Here is a 9,321-nt window from a genome sequence, read left to right on the forward strand (position 1 = left end):
GCGGCATTCATCAAGAAGAGGTAAGCCTTCAACGAGGTGAGGGGGCTCCAACATCGCTGTCTGGACTCCAAGTACAGCATTCTCTACCCAGCTGTGCTGAAGTTCACTACTCCCTCCGGCGAGCAGAAAACATTTGTGGACCTAACCGGGGCCAAAGAATACATCGTCGCGCACCTACATCCACAGGAAGACAGGCAACATATGACTAACTAGCCATTGTAGGCCCATACTCTGACCCTGCACTAGCCATGCTAATGCAACGAACTAATGAACTCATCTTGATTAGAAACATGCCTCCACCCTGCTGCCAAAAAAAGGACACTTATTCTTCCAGTAACTTAACATTATGAACAATGATGGTATGTATAGGGATGACATGTTCTCACAAGGACAATATAGTTTGAATAGTATTTTATTTACAATGCATGGCACAATTAGCTTTAACCAACTAGATGCGGCTGTACAGCCTCGGAGCTAGGTGGCGCAGTATTAGTTAGCCTAGTCGCTACCTAAGGCTAGCCACTGAGCTCTCTTTCCATGCCGTAATAGGATAACCTACTAACATACTGTGAGCATGTTTAATACCTACACGTTTATACTACCAAAGGACCACGTATTATTTTTTACTATTTGACTGGTTGGTCCGCTTTGGTGTTTATCAGCTGCTAGCACTGGAACGCAGGTTGTAGAGCTGAGTGAACACTGCAGGACAGGTATTAATTACCAAGTGTTTGCCAGTTATTTTTTGGTGTTCTGGCTTGCTAGGATGTTCAACTGAGGGTTACATTTATACAAATGTTAAATTACACTGTTTGTTTTCAGATTTTTTTTTTTTAGGTTATCCCAAGTGTATGGGGTTGACGGGGAGGGACATATACCTCCTTTTTATATATTGTTTTACTATCCTTCAAATATGCATAAGATACATTAGAGAACTGAGGTGGTTCCCTCCAGAATCCCTTCCCTGTGTATACTTGATTACGTTCAACCTGGATAGAGCTCTACTCAGGTTCGGTTTAACATGGTAGTATTTTCCTCTAGTCTAGGAGAGGTAGATGCAGCCTTCCAACAGGCGGAAGGCCAGCATAGGGGTCCAAGATTTTCTTCTGGGTATTTTGTTGTTTTTTCTTTATATTTTATTACTCTGACCTTTCAGCACACTGGCCATGTGATTGTACTAACATTCATTTGTAATTACTATGACTATGCCTAATTCACATACTCTAGGCTCCACTTGCTTTATCAGCTGGAACTTAAGCGTAGCCTAGTGTATGCTCATCTTAAGTCTTTAAATCCAGACATTGTTTTCTCCAAGAGACCCATCTCCGGTCCAGCGACCATGATAAACCAAAGAGAGGATAGTTTGACCAAATATTTCACTCCAACTTTGGTCCCAGAAAAAGGCACCTTGTTTGTCTCCTCCAAAGTAATTTCAGATAATAATGTCAGATATATTATAGTGATGGGGAAATTGTTTAGCACACAGGTTATACTGGCTAACCTCTATGGTCATAATTGGGATGATGCTCAATTTCTTTCTGACCTCATTGCAACACTTCCCGACCTTAACTCTCATAATTTGTTACTGGGTGGAGATTTCAGTTGTGTATTGCATCCAAGTCTAGACAGATCCAGACCGAAGTCCAACAATGCAATTGTCAGGCGCAGTAATCAACTCATTTCTAGAATCCTATAATTTGGCTGATCCATGGAGGAGCAATCCCAATGCTAAACAGTACTCTTTTTTTCCCTCCAGTCCACCACTCATACTCTAGGATTGACTTTTTCCTGCTGGACAGTAGAATTCTTCCTTTTATAACTAATAGCCAATATCACAGCATCTTTATCTTAGACTATAGCCCTGTCCAGTTAGATATCCCCTTTCCGGACAGTACTGCGTCACAACGCGTGTGGCGACTTGACCTACTACTACATCGTCAGGGGTGCAGTTGATCTGTGAAAAGACATCAACATGAGTTAATATTTAGTGCCTTTAAAAAATACATATTGATGTTTTTTTACAGATCAACTGCACCCCTGACGTCTCATTCTATTGTGTGGGAGTCGTTAAAAGCATATCTAAGGGGCCAAATTATTTCATACACAGCGTATGACAACAAACAGTGCACTAAACGCTTATCGAAGCTCTCATTCTAGCTGTGGACAACAGGTATGTCTCTTCTCCAACTCCTGAACTCTACAAAGAGAGACTGCTACACCAATCAGAATTAGACTATCTTTCCACTAAACAAAACGGAGCAGCTTCTGTTTAAGTCAAGGCAGACATTTTATGAACACGGAGAGAAAGCTGGCAAGTTGTTATCTCACCAGCTTCGACAATCCGCTGCTAGCCGCACCATACCTGAAATCTGTGTTGCAGCTGATTTAACTTCTTATAAGGGCACAAGGCGAGACCCAGATGCAAACACAGGGGGCAGAAGGTTAGAGTCCAAGATGTTTATTAACAATCCAAAAGGGGTATGCAAGAGAATGGTCGTGGACAGGCAAAAGGTCAAAACCAGTTCAGAGTTCCAGAATGGCAGGCAGGCTTGAGGTTAGGGCAGGCAGAATGGTCAGGCAGTCGGGAACAGAGTCCAGAAAAACAAGCAAAGGTCAAAACCGGGAGGACTAGTAAAAGAGAATAGAAAAGCAGGCGTATGGGGGAAAACACACTGGTTGACTTGAACATACAAGACAAACTGGCACAGAGAGACAGGAAACACAGGGATAAATACACCAGGGAAAATAAACGACACCTGGAGTGGGTGGAGACTAGCACAAGGTCAGGTGAAACAGATCAGGGCGTGACATTTCTATCAATCCCAAAGAAATCAACAATCAATTTAAGCAATTCTACTCTGCTCTTTACTCATCTGAGGCTCTTCCTGATATCTCGTATGCATGCATTTCTAGACAATCTGGGCAACCCCTGTCTCAATTCAGATGATCAAACCAGCATGGATGCCTCAATAAGTGATGTTCGAAGCTACTCTGGCAATCCAGTCCATGCAGAACGGCAAAGCTCCTGGGCCTGATGGCTTCCCTATTGAATTTTATAAAGCATTCTCCTCTAAACTATCCCCTATCCTCAGCTCAATGTACAATGAAATCCTTTCTAGTCAGAAACTGCCCCAGACACTTACCCAGGCAACTATTTCAGTTTTGCTTAAAAAGGATAACAATCCCCTAGACTGTGGCTCATACCGCCTTTTGTGTATTTTCTGCTGCGATTATAAAATTCTCACTAAGGTCCTCTCACTCCATTTAGAGACAGTAATACCTAATATAATTAACTCTGACCAAACCGGATTTATCTCAGGTAGGCAATCTTTCTATAATATGCGCTGGCTATTTAATGTTCTTTATTCTGCCCACTCAACTCAACAGCCAGAGGTTGTCATCTCTCTTGATGCTGAGAAGGCTTTCGACCGGGTTGAGTGGGAATATCAATTTACAGTACTAGATATTGGGGTTTGGCCCGTCATTCCTTTCCTGAATTAAGATCTTGTACTCGTCCCCAGTGGCTTCTGTTTGCACTAACAATGTTACCTCCAGCTACTTCCCTCGCCACAGGGGGGCCAGGCAGTTTATCCCCTTTCCTATTTGATATAGCTATTGAGCCTCTTACTATCGCCCTGCACATGGAGGAGAGGATTAAGGGAATACTAAGGGGCGACAACTCACAAGGTGTCCTTATATGCAGACGATCTTCTTATATACATTTCTAACCCCGTGGAGTCTATACCCTATCTATTGGACATGCTACAAGGTTTTGGGACATTCTCTGTTTATAAATTAAACCTAACAAAAACTGTGCTTCTCCCCATTAATCACCTTAAATGATGCTCAATTTAAGGTGGAGCATCAGGTCTTTTTGGGGATAAAAGTCACATGCTCATTTAAGGCTCTGTTTAAACAGAATTTCTAAACACTTCTGGAGCGCACTAACCAGGATTTCACAAGGTGGTCGTCTCTTCCCATTTCATTAGCAGGTCGCATTAATTCTGTTAAGATGACTGTACTACCTAGGGTTTTGTACTTATTCCAAATGATTCCCATTTTTCTGCCAAAGTCGATGTTCAAACAACTGGACAGCTACATTTCCAACTTCATTTGGAATAAGTCAAATCCAGGAATGAGAAAAGTATATTTAGAGAGACCTAAGCCCGCAGGCCAATTTTTTACACTACTACTGGTTAGCAAATATATCTAAATGTGTTTATTGAGTTTCTACATTTGAAAATAAGGATGGGCCAACTGGGGCCATCATGGAGTTACAGTCAAGCCTGCCAACTTCTCCTGTCTCACTCCTGTGCTCCCCACTGCCCAAGAACCTTGGTACCCATGTTTTGAATCCCATTGTCAAGAACTCCCTTAAAATCTGGTCCCAATTCCGAAATCACTTTAGCCTTAAACAAGCAAGCTGCTTCTCTCCATTAACATCTAATCATCTCTTTCCAGCTTCACAGATTGACACAGCATTCCAGTTCTGGTATAAGAATGGTCTGGTGTTTTTTTGTGACCTATTTGTTGATAACATTCATCTCATTCGATACTCTGAAGGTTGACCATAATATTCCCAATACCCACTTTTTTTTTTTATATCTGCAAACTCTCAGTTTTGCCAAAAACATTCCCTTATTTCCACTCGAGCCCTTTAAGTGTCCCGTCGAGAGGTGCTTAGATCTTAATCCGTATCTGAAGGGCACAATCTCCAGATTATATGACATAATACAGAACATTAATCCGCCTTCCTTGGCAAGTACAAAATCTGCATGGGAGCAAGACACTGAATGAGCCCATGCATAAGGCATGGGCTCATTCAGTTTAAAGTTTTGCACCGTCTCCATTACTCAAATGACATATTGTCAAAAACATATTCAAATGTTGACCCCAAGTGTTTGAGATGCCACCAGAGTCCAGCAACTGTGGGACACATATTTTGATCATGCCAATCTTTGAATGGCTTCTGGGACCCCATTTTTGAGGCATTCTCAAATAATGTGTCATACAACTGTTAGCCCCAACACGTTCACTGCCATTTTTGGGGTACTTCCCCTAGACCAGAATGCTACCACGCATCAGGCGAATGTGATATCATTTGCCTCGCTGCTAGCTCGCCGCCTTGTCGTCTTTCACTGGAAGTTATGCAGTGTGTTAAGGAAGTGATGTCATCTCTGCCTCTGGAGAAGGTTAGGTAAACTGTGCATGGGTCCTGACAAAAGTTTGACTTAACCTGGTCCCCATTAATACAATACGTGGAGAGCCTGTCTTTTCCTTAGTGTAACTTGCATATTTTGGTAAGCAGTCATGTCTGTTCTAGTGGCCATTTGTGCTGATAAGAGGGAGGGAGGGATGGATAGATGGATGGATGATAGGGAGGGATGGATGGGAGGGATGGATGGATGGGAAAATGAGGGGTTGGGGTTGTACTGTTTCTGTCCTCATCTGAAAATCTATAACGTAAAAAAAAAATGAAATACTTAAATATCAAAAGTAAATGTAATTGTTAAAATATCCTTAAGCATCAAAAGTAAAAGTATAAATAATTTCAAATAATGCAAACCAGACGGTAGCATTTTCTTGTTTTTAAAATGTATGGATAGCCAGGGGCATACTCCAACACTCAGACATTATTTACAAAAGATGCATTTGTGTTTAGTGAGTCTGCTAGACCAGAGGCAATAGGTATGACCATGTGTTCTCTTGATAAGTGCGTGAATTTCACCATTTTCCTGTCCTGTATGCATTCAAAATGTAACGAGTACTTTGGGTTGCCAGGGAAAATGCATGGAGTAAAAAGTACAATATGTTCTTTAGTAATGTAGTGAAGTAAGAGTAAAAGTTGTCAAAAATATAAATAGTAATGTAAAGTACAGATACCCAAAAAAAACTACTTAAGTAGAACTTTAAAGTATTTTTACTTAAGTACTTTACACCACTGGTGGAGGAGGACAAAACCCTGCGCCCGTGTATCGACTACCGGGGCCTTAATGACATCACAGAAAAGAACCGTTACCTGCTACCACTCCTCTCCTCAGCTTTTGAGCCTCTCCTGGGGGCGACTCTATTCTCGACGTTGGACCTTCGGAACGCCTACCATCTGGTTCGGATACGGGAAAGAGACGAATGGAAGATAGCCTTTAACACAGCTAGTGGGCACTACTAGTATCTGGTTATGCATTTCGGACTGACTAACGCTACCGCAGTGTTCCAGGCTCTGGTCAATGATGTGCTCTGTGACACGTTGAACCGGTTCGTGTTTGTCCACCTTGATGACATCCTTGTCTTTTCCCGTTCGGTTCAGGAGCATGTTCTCCACGTCCAACAAGTCCTCCAGCGCCTCCTGGAGAACCAATTGTTTGTCAAGGCAGAGAAGTGTGAATTTCATGGCTCCACTATCTCCTCTCTGGGATACGTCATCGCTGCCGGGAACATTCAGATGGATCTGGACAAGGTGAGAGCAGTGGTGGAGTGGCCCCAACCCACATCCAGAGTGCAGCTGTAACGTTTCCCGGGATTTGCTACCACTGCTTCATCCGGGGCTACAGCACCCTGGCTTCCCCCCTCTCTGCACTCACCTCACCCAAGGTTCCGTTCACGTGGTCCCCAGCTGCTGACCGGGCGTGTCTTTTTGTGTCTGTAAACTGTATTATGCAAGAAATGGCGGTGGGAACACCTTTATGCACAAATATTTATATAATAACCATTATATCAGGTCATCTAGAAGTCTTTGCTAGGTAAAGCCCTGCCTTATCTCAGCTCACTGGTCACCATAGCAACACCCACCCCTAGCACGGGCTCCAGCAGGTATATTTCACTGGTCATCCCCAAAGCCAACTCCTCCTTTGGCCGCCTTTCCTTCCATTTCTCTGCTGCCAATGACTGGAACGAATTGCAAAAATCACTGAAGCTGGAGACTTATATCTCCCTCACTAACTTTAAGCATCAGCTGTCAGAGCAGCTTACCGATCACTGCGCATCTGTAAATAGCCCACCCAACTACCTCATTCCCCAAATTGTTATTTATTTTTGCTCTTTTTGCACCCCAGTATCTCTACTTGCATATCATCATCTGCACATCTATCACTCCAGTGTTAATGCTAAATTGTAATTATTTTGCCACTATGGCCTATTTATTTTCTTACCTCCCTAATCTTACTACATTTGCACACACTGTATATAGACTTTTCTATTGTGTTTTTTTTCTTCTATTGTGTTATTGACTGTACGTTTGTTAATCCCATGTGTAACTCTGTGTTGTTGTTTTTGTCGCACTGCTTTGCTTTATCTTGGCCAGGTCACAGTTGTAAATGAGAACATGTTCTCAACTGGCCTTCCTGGTTAAATAAAGGTGAAATAAAAATAAATAAAAATATCAAAGTAAACTTGGAGTCATGTAATGATATGGTGTGGGGTCCTTCCACTACAACTTGGAAAACATTAAGTTTATTTGACTACAGATAAAATAAGTTATGATGAACTTCACAGGATGGTGAAAGTAAACAGTGATCTTGATGCTCCTTTCCAATAAATATTGAGGGTCTGATTTTGGTGACATGTTGATCGATGCTTGACTGCCGTTTGAAAAATAAAAACATTCTTCCTCTTATCCATAATAATCTCATCATAGACTAGCCTACCCGCAAAGCCTACCCACACTGTATCTGTGAGCTGTTGGCTAGAGCGCACATGCCAAGACCAGAGTAGGCGCATTTGCTATTTAAAGCAACAGTTTTTTGTGACAAAACTGTTGAAAATGCAATGGAAACATATTGAACTAGATTTTATTCGGTACATGAAAAGGGTGAAATCATTAGTCCAACAGTTGCAATTGAGAGTTTCTATTGGACAAATTCAGGTATGTTTATCCCTGTTTCGTTCTGTTTGCTTTTCTTTAAGAAACGTTTTTCAACAGAATCGGCAGAATGAATACAGCGCTGATTACAAACAAACACAGTTCACTTTCATAGCATCCACATACAAACAGCATGATAATTTTGCTTGTTGTATAATTCCTTTTCGCATCTACATGCTCTCCTCTCACCTTTTCTCTTCACTTGTGGACTTCAGTGCACAACAGATCAGCTGTCTGTAACCAGGAGAAAAAAAACTTTCCAAGCCAAACCTTCATATCATAACCGCTAACCACTACACAGCCTACATTGCTGTCACTGTATTAGCTAATGTCATAGTCAACATAGCTTCTAGAACTAATGTGTTTGTAAACCTGCTACAATCATGCTGTACAGTGTACTGTTAGCAAGCAGTTTAGCATTTACACCGGCGCCCAGTTGCAATAAATTAATAAAAACCAAAAGCTTACCTTGACTTGGAAGAGCTCCATTGTTGGATAGCCATAGCCAGCTAGCTAAGATAGCATTCCTGTCTGTTTGAGCTGGATGTTTGAGTTTGCTAAACTAGCTAGCTGCATTCACCAGCTAAGGGGAAGTGAAAGTGAAAAAAAATACAACTAAATATAGCTAGCTCAATCTTTCTCTTCTCCATAATTTTTAAAGAAATGAATTTGCTCAAAACTGTTCAACTATTGTATTTTTCTCTCTTTGAGTGAACTACTCGCCACATTGTATTCCCTGCAGTGCTAGCTAGCTGTAGCTTATGCTTTCAGTACTTGATTTATTCTCTGATCCTTTGATTAGGTGGACAACATGTCAGTTCATCCTGCAAGAGCTCTGCTAGTCATAATTACTGTGTAAGTCTATATAAGGGGTGTGAACTATGAGCCTCCTAGGTTTTGTATTGAAGTAAATGTACCAAAGTGGAGGACGGAAACTAGCTCTCTTCCGGCTACACCATGGTGCAACCCTACATGGTGCTGTTGAGGCTACTGTAGACCTTCATTGTGTTGTAATAAATGATTTGGTGACATTCATATATTTAGTAGAGTTTTATCTAATCACTTTTTTAACGGTTCAATATATTTTTTTAATGAAATTCACTGAGGAGGATGGTTCTCTCCTTCCTCTTCGGCAGAACCTCCATTGTGTCAGACTGATTTGTAATAGACTGTCATAGGGCAAATTAAAAAAGTAAACATTTGCCGTTGATTACATAACTTTTTTACATTGTGGGGTCGGGAAGAAATGTTTATATTAAAATTAGGTTACGGGCCAAAAACATTTGAGAACCCCTAACCTTAACCCCGAACCTAGCTAACGTTAGCCACAACAAATTGGAATTCGTAACATACACCACGCATTGCAAATTCGTAATATATTGTACAAATAGCAATTTGTAACATCATACAAATAGTAATTCGTAACATAATATACTAAATGGATGATGGACAGCAACAAATTA

This window comes from Salmo salar, chromosome 01 (assembly GCF_965601325.2).
Source record: "Salmo salar chromosome 01, fSalSal1, whole genome shotgun sequence".
Classification (NCBI taxonomy): domain Eukaryota; kingdom Metazoa; phylum Chordata; class Actinopteri; order Salmoniformes; family Salmonidae; genus Salmo; species Salmo salar.